This window comes from Triticum aestivum, chromosome 6A, assembly GCF_018294505.1.
Source record: "Triticum aestivum cultivar Chinese Spring chromosome 6A, IWGSC CS RefSeq v2.1, whole genome shotgun sequence".
NCBI classification, from domain to species: domain Eukaryota; kingdom Viridiplantae; phylum Streptophyta; class Magnoliopsida; order Poales; family Poaceae; genus Triticum; species Triticum aestivum.
Genome location: NC_057809.1, coordinates 237522277 through 237531997, shown reverse-complemented (window position 1 = coordinate 237531997; position 9721 = coordinate 237522277).

Genomic DNA, 9721 nt, shown 5'->3' with positions numbered 1-9721 from the left:
AAGTCTTGACAAAGTTCTGCAGCCAAAAGTCAGTTCAATCAACCGAGCAAAATCCGATGGCAAGCATCAACACAGTCGGATTAAAAGAAATACCTCCCAGCACGAGATAAAGCTTCTTGGCAAGGGCCCTCAGATAAGCTTCTATGTTGTTCCTCTTGCGGATCGCAGACTCCAACTTTTCGTTCAGGGTGACCTTATCCTTCTTCAGGCTGGTCACTTCACGGTTAGCTTCATTAAGACAAGATGTCAGTCTAGTCACCTCTCCTTCAAGCGTTCCGACTGAAGCAAGCTTCTCGTCCGCGAGAACGGTTTTGTCTTGGGCTGCTTTTTGCGCGGCGGCGAGGTCCGAGTCCTTCTTGTCCAGAGCCAACTTCATTTTCTCTGCAAAAGAAATAATCGAATCAAAAAAGAGACCAAAGAGATATATTAAAGTTTAGTCGGCAATCAGTTACCTTCCATACCAGCGGCCTCGTCTTGAGCTTTTTTCAGATTTTGCTGAGCCAATTCCAGGTCAAGACTTAGCTGGATCTGCTGTTTCTCCAAGTCAGCAAAGCGAGCTCCAAGATCACAAGATTTCTGCAATCAGGGAGGGGAAGTTATTTTACAGTGAAAAACGACAAAGACAATAAATACTAAGACTACGGTCGACTGCCCGCAGTCCACCATAGTCTCGGGGACTACACCCAGTGGGTGCACTTTGCGTGCCCCCACCGGTTCGGTTTACACTCGACACGGCCAGACCAGATTGAGCGAAAGAATCAAAATACAAAGACTACAGTCGACTGCTAGCAGTCCACCGTAGTCTCGGGGACTACACCTAGTGGGTGCACTCAGCGTGCCCCCACTAGTCCAAAATTTCAATCGACGCACCCAGTGGGTGTATAGATGCAAAGATTTTCGGAAAGAGAGTCTTCAAATAGCATATCCTAACAGAACAAGCGGTGACCAACTGACCTGAACATTGCTTTGGAGAGCCGAGCTGGCGTCATAGGTGGCCTGACTGGCGTCCCGCACCGCCTTCATCTTCTCCATCATAACACCCGCCTGGCGTATGGCTTCCTTGGCAGCATTCACTTCGTCCTCTGGGACATGATGGATCGCAAAAACTGAAGGTGGGTCGGCAGGAGCTTGAGCAGTCGACGAAGAAGGCAGGGCACTCGACAATGGTACGGCGAAGGTAACAGAACCCCGATTGGCATCACCAGCGTCCTGAACGACTGGTTCCGCCATCGGCGTCGACTGTGGCACCTTGCTTGCAGGAGCTTTCCTATTTTTCCTCGTCAAAGGCCTCTCAGTCTCTTCATCATCATCATCGGGGAGGTTAATAATGTTAGGAGCTGTTCAAAGATCAATCGCCAAAATCACATCACCCAATGGTACACATTGCAGTTGAGTCGACCAAATAAAGACAGAATGACAGAAATCATACCCAGATTGGAAGTGACTGCATCCTCCATTATCTCATTCTCATCCCTGTAAGCTGAGGTCCCGGAAGTAGCAGCGCTGCCAGTTCCAAAGTTCGTCTGGTTAAATCAAGAAATAATAAACAGCACAGAGTCGAGTGAATACAAAGGGAGACACTCACGCAGAAGCGACGGGGATGTCAATATTAATCTTTGGCAACGCCTTCCGAGGCTTCTGCTCTGCAACTTTGGGATGCTTTGATGCTTTTTTAGTTGGGGTTGGTGAAGATGTCCGAGGACGCTTTGAAGACTGACCAGTCTGAGCAATCGCCTTTTCACGGGCACTCGGTCGTTCTTGGTCAAGCTTGGATCGCCTCTCCCTGCGAGGAGGCGACTCGACTTCTTCTTCGTCACTTGATCGTCGCTTTCTTCATCCCCTTCTCCGTCAGAATGCCATTCGCCACTGTCGCCGCTCCTCGCCTCTCCTTCCAGGTCTTGCTCTTGCTCTCTGTTGGGCACTGAGTACATTTCGATAAGGGCCTGAAAGAAAGCAGGAAGAATAAAGTCAGTCAACGCAGTATAGACAGCTGCGCGAGTGAATTCAGGTTATAATCAAAAGCTCAGAATCGGACCTTTTTTGGTTCATGGGACTGGTCGAATGGAGGAACTCTCCTGGCTCCCCTGGGGCTGTCCTTGTTTCCGGTGATGCCCGACAGCCACCCCTCCAGTGTGTCGTCATCGACCTCCTCCGGGTGAATCCGAGTGGTGTCGTCAAGACCCGAATACATCCACATCGGATGGTCTCGAGCTTGAAGAGGCTGGATGCGCCGCCGAAGGAAAACCTCCAAGAGATCCATACCAGTGACCCCGTCACGGATAAGCTGGACCACTCGTTCGACCAGCACCCTAACTTGCACCTTCTCCTCCGGGATCACCTTCAAAGAGGAGGGTTTCCTCACTCGGTCCATGGTAAAAGGAGGGAGGCTAGTCGACTGCCCTGGCGTCGGCTGGTCTTTGCAGTAAAACCAGGTCGACTGCCATCCGCGGACCGAGTCGGGAAGAATCATGGCCGGAAAGGAACTTTTCCCTCTCATCTGAACACCAAGACCCCCACACATCTGAATCACTTGTGTTCCCTCATCACTCGGATTGGCCTTTTTCACCGTCTGAGAACGACAGGTGAAAATGTGCTTGAAAAGACCCCAATGAGGCCGACAACCCAAGAAATTCTCGCACAAAGACACGAAAGCAGCGAGATACACGATTGTGTTGGGAGTGAACTGGTGGAGTTGTGCCCCAAAGAAATTCAGAAATCCACGAAAGAAAGGGTGAGGAGGCAAGGAAAACCCACGGTCGACGTGGGTGGCAAGGAGAACGCGCTCACCCTCCCAAGGTTGCGGCTCGGATTCCTTTCCCGGGAGCCGCACCGATCCATGGGGGATCAGTCCTCCATCGGCTAGGTCATCGAGGTCATCTTGGCGGATCGTCGAGCGGATCCAGTCGCCCTGGATCCAGCCCTTTGGCAGGCTGGCTCATGAGGAAGATCCACCCCGACTGGTCGCCTTCCCCTTCGCCTTTGCCGTCGCCTTCTTCGCCCGCTCCAGAGCCGCCGTCTTCTCCTTCCCCATCGTTGCTGGCGAGACACGTACAGAGCGGCGACGTTGGGGCGAGAACGAGCATGAGGAAGAAGCCTGAAGATGAGGAGAGGAAATGAGAACGCACTGTTCAAGAAACCCCGGTCCGACGCCTTATATGAGGTTACTTCCGAGTGGCTGACTGGTAGGCCCGGACAATCCTGTCAAATCCCGCAACAGTCGCACGGGCGATACGTGGCGAAAAAGGTGGCGTGGGGATCGAGGCGGCTCCGCCCTATCCCATCCGATTACTGCGGCCTCCCCCGTCCTGCGCGCTTCCCAAAATTCGAATCCCATGAAATCCGCGGGCAGCAGAACAACTTGTCAGACGGAAGATATCCTCCACACCGTCACTCAGAGCTTTTCAAGTAAAGAAACTCACTCGCCAATAAACTAAGAATGGATCAAGGCGACTGAAAAGGAAGTTGCTGTCGTCACTCAGGTTCATTGATCCGAAACAAGATATGCTCATGGCATGAAAAATGAGTCGGAGATGTTCTCAACTCCTTCCCCACTCAAACCTCGATCCATTCGGGGGCTAATGATGAAGCTATGTACCTAGGGTAGGGTCATGGACCTATCCTAACTGCCCTGCCCAAGGACATCTCTAGAAGAAATCACCTTTCAATTGACTTGGAGGTGTTCCACTCGACAGACTCGAAGACACTCGACCAAGAAGCAATCACTCGACCAAGATCCAACCACTCGACGGCCAGGAGACCTAAAGTCACTCCGCACGCTAACGGTCGGTCATTAAGTAGCTTTTACGGTCATCATAACACTTTATTAGGGGCGTTACCAGTAACGCCCGACCTTAATGTACTTAAAACCCTGCATAACTGAGGGCCTGAGGGGTCTGGCGAACTCTATATAAGCCACCCCCTCCTTAGTGTAAAGGGTTCGCACCCCTGTAATTCATACACACATAATCCAGTTGTCCGCCTTTGGGCTCTGAGACGTAGGGCTATTACTTCCTCCGAGAAGGGCCTGAACTCGTAAACCTCGCGTGCTTACAACTACTCCATAGCTAAGATCTTGCCTCTCCATACCTACCCCCTACATTACTGTCAGACTTAGAACCACGACAAGCACTGCCCTTCTTCAAGTTGATGAAGAAGTAGGGCCCCTTTGAATGGACTGAAGAGGCCGACAAGGCATTCCAAGATCTCAAGAGGTACCTTACCAGCCCACCAGTGATAGTAGCTCCGCGTCCACGGGAGCCCCTGGTGCTCTACCTAGCGGCCACCCCCTACTCCGCTAGCGCAGCCCTGGTGGCGGTCAGGGAGGAGCGCCGGACCAAGGCCGCAGCCACCGTCCGGGCTGAAGCAAAGCAAAGCCAAGAGGGCCTCGTGAGGACCACGACCGCAGCCGGAGGGGAATAGCCGCAGCGGGAGAATGCACCGGGGGCAGGAGAGGCCTCTTCAAGCGACCGAGCACTGGGGGCTCCATCATTTCAGGAGACGCCTCGACCTCTGGAGGATGCAAGCTGCGCCAGCACCCTCAACCTCATCGAGCATCCCGTGTACTTTGTCAGCATGGTGCTACGGGACGCAAGGGCGCGGTACCGCATGCCTCAAAAACTCCTCCTCGCACTATTAGTGGCCTCACGCGAGCTGCGGCACTATTTCCAAGGCCATCCCATCAAAGTCGTCTCAGCATACCCCTTGGAAAGGGTACCCAGGAGCCCCAACTCAGCTGGAAGAGTCGCTGAATGGAACATCGAACTACAGGCATTTCAGCTAGAATTCAGTACGACCAGAGTCATCAAGGGAGCCGCACTTGCGGATTTCATGGCAGAATGGGCAGAAGCACCGGGTCTCGAGGCAGGCGAGGACCGATCACTTTCCCCGGGAAGTGAGGCACCAGACGGCTGGGTCATGTACTTCGATGGGGCATTCTCCCGGCACGGCGCGGGAGCTGGCACAGTGCTCGTATCCCCCACTCACGACAAACTCTACTACATCGTGCAACTCTGTTTCCAGCACGGAGAAAAGGTCTCCAACAACATAGCAGAGTACGAAGGCCTGATAGCAGGCTTGAAAGCCGCAATCGCCTTAGGGGTAAAGCACCTCATCATCAAGGGCGTTTCGCAGCTCCTCGTCAACTTCTCCAACAAGATATACGAACCAAAGGATGAGCACATGGAAGCCTACCTTGCTGAGGTTCGCAAGATGGAGAAGCAGTTCTGGGGGCTGGAGTTGCAGCATGTGCCTCGCAGCACCAATCAAGAGGCTGATGACATTGCCAAGAGGGCATCCAGGCGGCTGCCTCATGAGCCTGGCGTCTTCGAGGAGCGGCTCTTCAAACCCTCGGCGGCCCCGTCACTATCGAGCATGGCGCAACCAAGGGAGGAGCTCACTCAGCCGCCTACCTTGGGAGCTCTGGCCTGTGGTCCGACTTCAAGGGCACGCCTGCTCCTGGCGTTAGAGCCTCAGGAAGGGTGTTGGATCGCAGAGCTCAAGAACTACTTGATGCAAGGGTCCCTGCTGGAGAGCGAGGAGGAGGCAGAGCGTGTAGCGCGGCAGGCCACGGCTTACTGCATCAAGGATGGGGAGCTCTACCGGAAGCGACCAAATGACGTGTCCCTACGTTGCATCTCCAGGGAGCAAGGTAAGGAGCTGCTGGCGGACATACATGGCGGAGACTATGGGCACCACTCATCGTCGCGAACCCTCGTCGGCAAGGCGTTCCACAGTGGATTCTACTGGCCCACATCACTCAGCGACGCCGTTGAGCTGGTGAAGGCTTGCGAGGCCTGCCTGTTCCACGCTAGGCAGATCCATCAGCCGGCGGGGGGTCTACAGACTATACCCTTGTAACGCCCTCGATGCGGCTATATCTCCCACGTGTCGAAGCACGACTTAGAGGCATAACCGCATTGAAAGCAATGTCGCAAGTGAGGTAATCTTCACACAACCCATGTAATACATAAGGGAAAGAGATATATAGTTGGCTTACAAACGCCACTTCACACAATACATGAGTAAAACATTACATTCATCCAAAACCACTCAAGGTCCGACTACGGAACCAAAATAAAAAGAAAACTACCCCAAACGCTACACAGATCCCCGATCGTCCCAACTGGGCTCCACTACTGATCAACTGGAACGAAAGAACACAAAGGACAAGATCTTCATTGAGCTCCTCCTTGAGCTTGGTTGCGTTACCTGCACGTTCTCATCGGCACCTGTGAGCTGGTTTTGGAAGTATCTGTGAGTCACGGGGACTCAGCAATCTCACACCCTCGCGATCAAGACTATTTAAGCTTATAGGAGGGGTAGAAGTATGAGGTGGAGCTGTAGCAAGCGACTAGCATATATGGTGGCTAACATACGCAAATGAGAGCGAGAAGAGAAGGCAAAAGCACGGTCGAACAACTATGATCAAGAAGTGATCCTAGAACAACCTACGTCAAGCATTACTCCAACACCGTGTTCACTTCCCGGACTCCGCCGAGAAGAGACCATCACGGTTACACACACGGTCGATGTATTTTAATTAAGATAAACTTCAGGTTTTCAACAACCGGACATTAACAAATTCCCATCTGCCCATAACCACGGGCACGGTTTTCAAAAGTTCAAATCCCTGCAGGGGTGTCCCAACTTAGCCCATCACAAGCTCTCACAGTCAACAAAGGATATTCCTTCTCCCAAGACAATCCGATCAGGCTCGGCATCCTGGTTACAAGACATCCTCGACAATGGTAAAACAAGTCCAGCAAGACCGCCCGATGTGCCGACATCCCGATAGGAGCTGCACATATCTCGTTCTCAGGGCAACACCGGATAAGCAATCCGTACAACTAAAACCAGCCCTCGAGTTTCCCCGAGGTGGCGCTGCAAGGGGCTCTAGTTTGGACCAACACTTAGACAAGTACTGGCCCGGGGGGGGGGTTAAAATAAAGATGACCCTTGGGCTGGCCTAACCCAAGGGAAAAAGAGGCTAGGTGGCGAATGGTAAAACCAAGGTTGGGCCTTGCTGGAGGAGTTTTATTCAAGGCGAACTGTCAAGGGGTTCCCATTATAACCCAACCGTGTAAGGAACACAAAATCCGGGAACATAACACTGATATGATGGAAACTAGGGCGGCAAGAGTGGAACAAAACACCAGGCATAAGGCCGAGCCTTCCACCCTTTACCAAGTATATAGATGCATTAATATGAATAAGAGATATTGTGATATCCAAACAAAATATCTATGTTCCAAACATGGAACAAGCTCCAATCTTCACCTGCAACTAACAAGGCTATAAGAGGGGCTGAGCAAAGCGGTAACATAGCAAAACAACAGTTTGATAGGACAAGGTGGGTTAGAGGATTGGCTTAACAATGTGGGAGGCATGATAAAGCAAGTGGTAGGTTTCGCGGCATAGGCATAGCAAAAAGAGCGAGCAACTAGCAAGCAAAGATAGAAGTGATTTCGAGGGTATGGTCATCTTGCCTGAAATCCCGCAAGGAAGAAGAACGAGTCCATGAAGAAGACAAACAGACATAGTCTAATGGGTCCTCACAAACGCGACATTAAGGGAACCAACCCGAAGAAGCAACACCGGAAAGAAGCACACAACATAGTAAACAACCAACACATGAACATGGCATGATATGCGGGATGCGATATGTGATGTATATGCATGATTTGGAAAGGAATGATTGAACCTGGCCTCAACTTGGACATCCAAGAGTGCCACTGGGAAGAGGAGTTGATTTCGGTCGAAATCGATATAAAGATCACCGAAATCGGCTACATGGTTTGGAAATGACAACCAAAACAAATATGGCACCGGTCTGCGATTAACAGCAAGTAGCCTTCTAAATGCATCAAGATAATTAAGCTACCTCACTCAAACATGGCAACAAAATACATGGCAGGGATCCACTCATGATGCTTTAGAAAAGATGAACACTGAGCTACGGCTAGTTCACTCATTAACAGGTTCAAACAAGCATGGCAAAAGTGCAAATGATTACAGGTTTCAGACTTAGTGAAATTATCAACATGGCAGGAATATATCATCAGGAAGAAATGTTTAGAGCACGAAAACTACATGCTACAGGAACATATCATGGCAAAGCAAGGCATGGCATGAAGCTACTCTAAGCATATAACAAAAGTCCCGTAGTGACGATGAGCCAAAAGGGATCAGAAAATACAATTGCAAGCATGTGAACATAGCAAAAACATAAAAAGATTCAGACTTAGTGAAAAAATGGAGCATGGCAAAACAATTAACAAGTAGGCATGTTTACGAGCTCGATGCACTCACTACAAAGCATGGCATGACAAACTAAGCATACACCCAGCAATAAGACATGGCATAGAAGCTAGACATGGCAAGAACAACAACATAGCATGCACGGATCAACGACAACAAGCTCGGCAAAATTGCTAAACATGTTAACAATCTTCCAGGAACATTTTATAGCAACAGTAGAGCTCGATTGCCTCAAGCTACGGTGCTCCATAATTGCAAACAAAGACATGGATGGACAGAGCAGACCATTATCTACAAAACATCCTTACTGATCATCCTCAAAAGAGGCACGGATCACTAGGAAACAATATGAACATATGGCATAAAAACAATAACAGGACAAGGACTTAGTAAAATTCGAAGTCCCTGAAATCAGCATCATTGAGTAAGCTACTTTGCATGCTTGTGCTAGTCAGCAGAAAGATCACAAAAATACATGGCATACACCCTTGTAAAGATGACATGGCATTCATCAAAACACGTGCAGAGCTCAGGATCATAACCTGCACACATTAATCATGGCAAAAATGACAAAAGTGCATTTGCTGAAACAGATCTGAAATAATCATCACATAGCCCTCTTCCAACAGCATTTCGGGCATCAAAATGAGCTCAAATGAGAATGATGCAATGAGGTGAAATGATGTACCCGTCGAGACGAACATTTTGATATGCTACACGCACGAATCGGAGCCACGATGAGGAAGTTATGATGCGACAAAGATTGCATAAAAATTAGGGTTCGGAGGGAAAAGTCAATTAAGGTGGATCTGGATCCAGATTGGATCTCGCCGGGTACTGTAGCGCATAGAGCCCGAGGATGGCCGGCCGGACTCGCCGGAGATCGAGGTGGCCATAGCTGCTCCAGGGACTTGCCAGAGTGCTGGAGTAGGAGGGAGAGGCGGCGGAGAAGGAAGCTCGCCGGACTCGATGGTGGCGCCGAGCGGCCATGGTCGGCGGCGGAGGCGGAGGAGACCGGTGGTCGGCGGCGAGGTGGCGGTAGCTGGCGCGGTGGCGCGCAGACGCCGGCATGGAGGCAGACCGGGGCGGCAGGGACGAGGCGAAGGCGCGGGGCGGCGTGACCGAGCGACAGGCGGCGGCGATCGGGCCCGGAGGGCCCCGCATGGGCCCTGGCGGGCTGGCGGGTGAGGCACGGCGGCGGGGATGCGGCAGGAGGCCAAGTGGCGCGTGTGGGTTGGTGGAGGGAGGCAGCGGCGCTGAGGTGGCACGCCCTCATTGGGCGGGGTGAGGTGGCCGGCTGGGTGGACGCGTCCGCCGGCGAGCGGACATGTCCGGTGGCGCGGAGGAAGGGTTTTTTAGGGTTTCAGGGAAAAAGATCCGAAAATGGAAATGGAGGGGTCTATTTATAGATGTAGAGGGAGTTAGGAAGCTCCAAATGGAGTGCGGTTTTCGGCCACGCGATCAT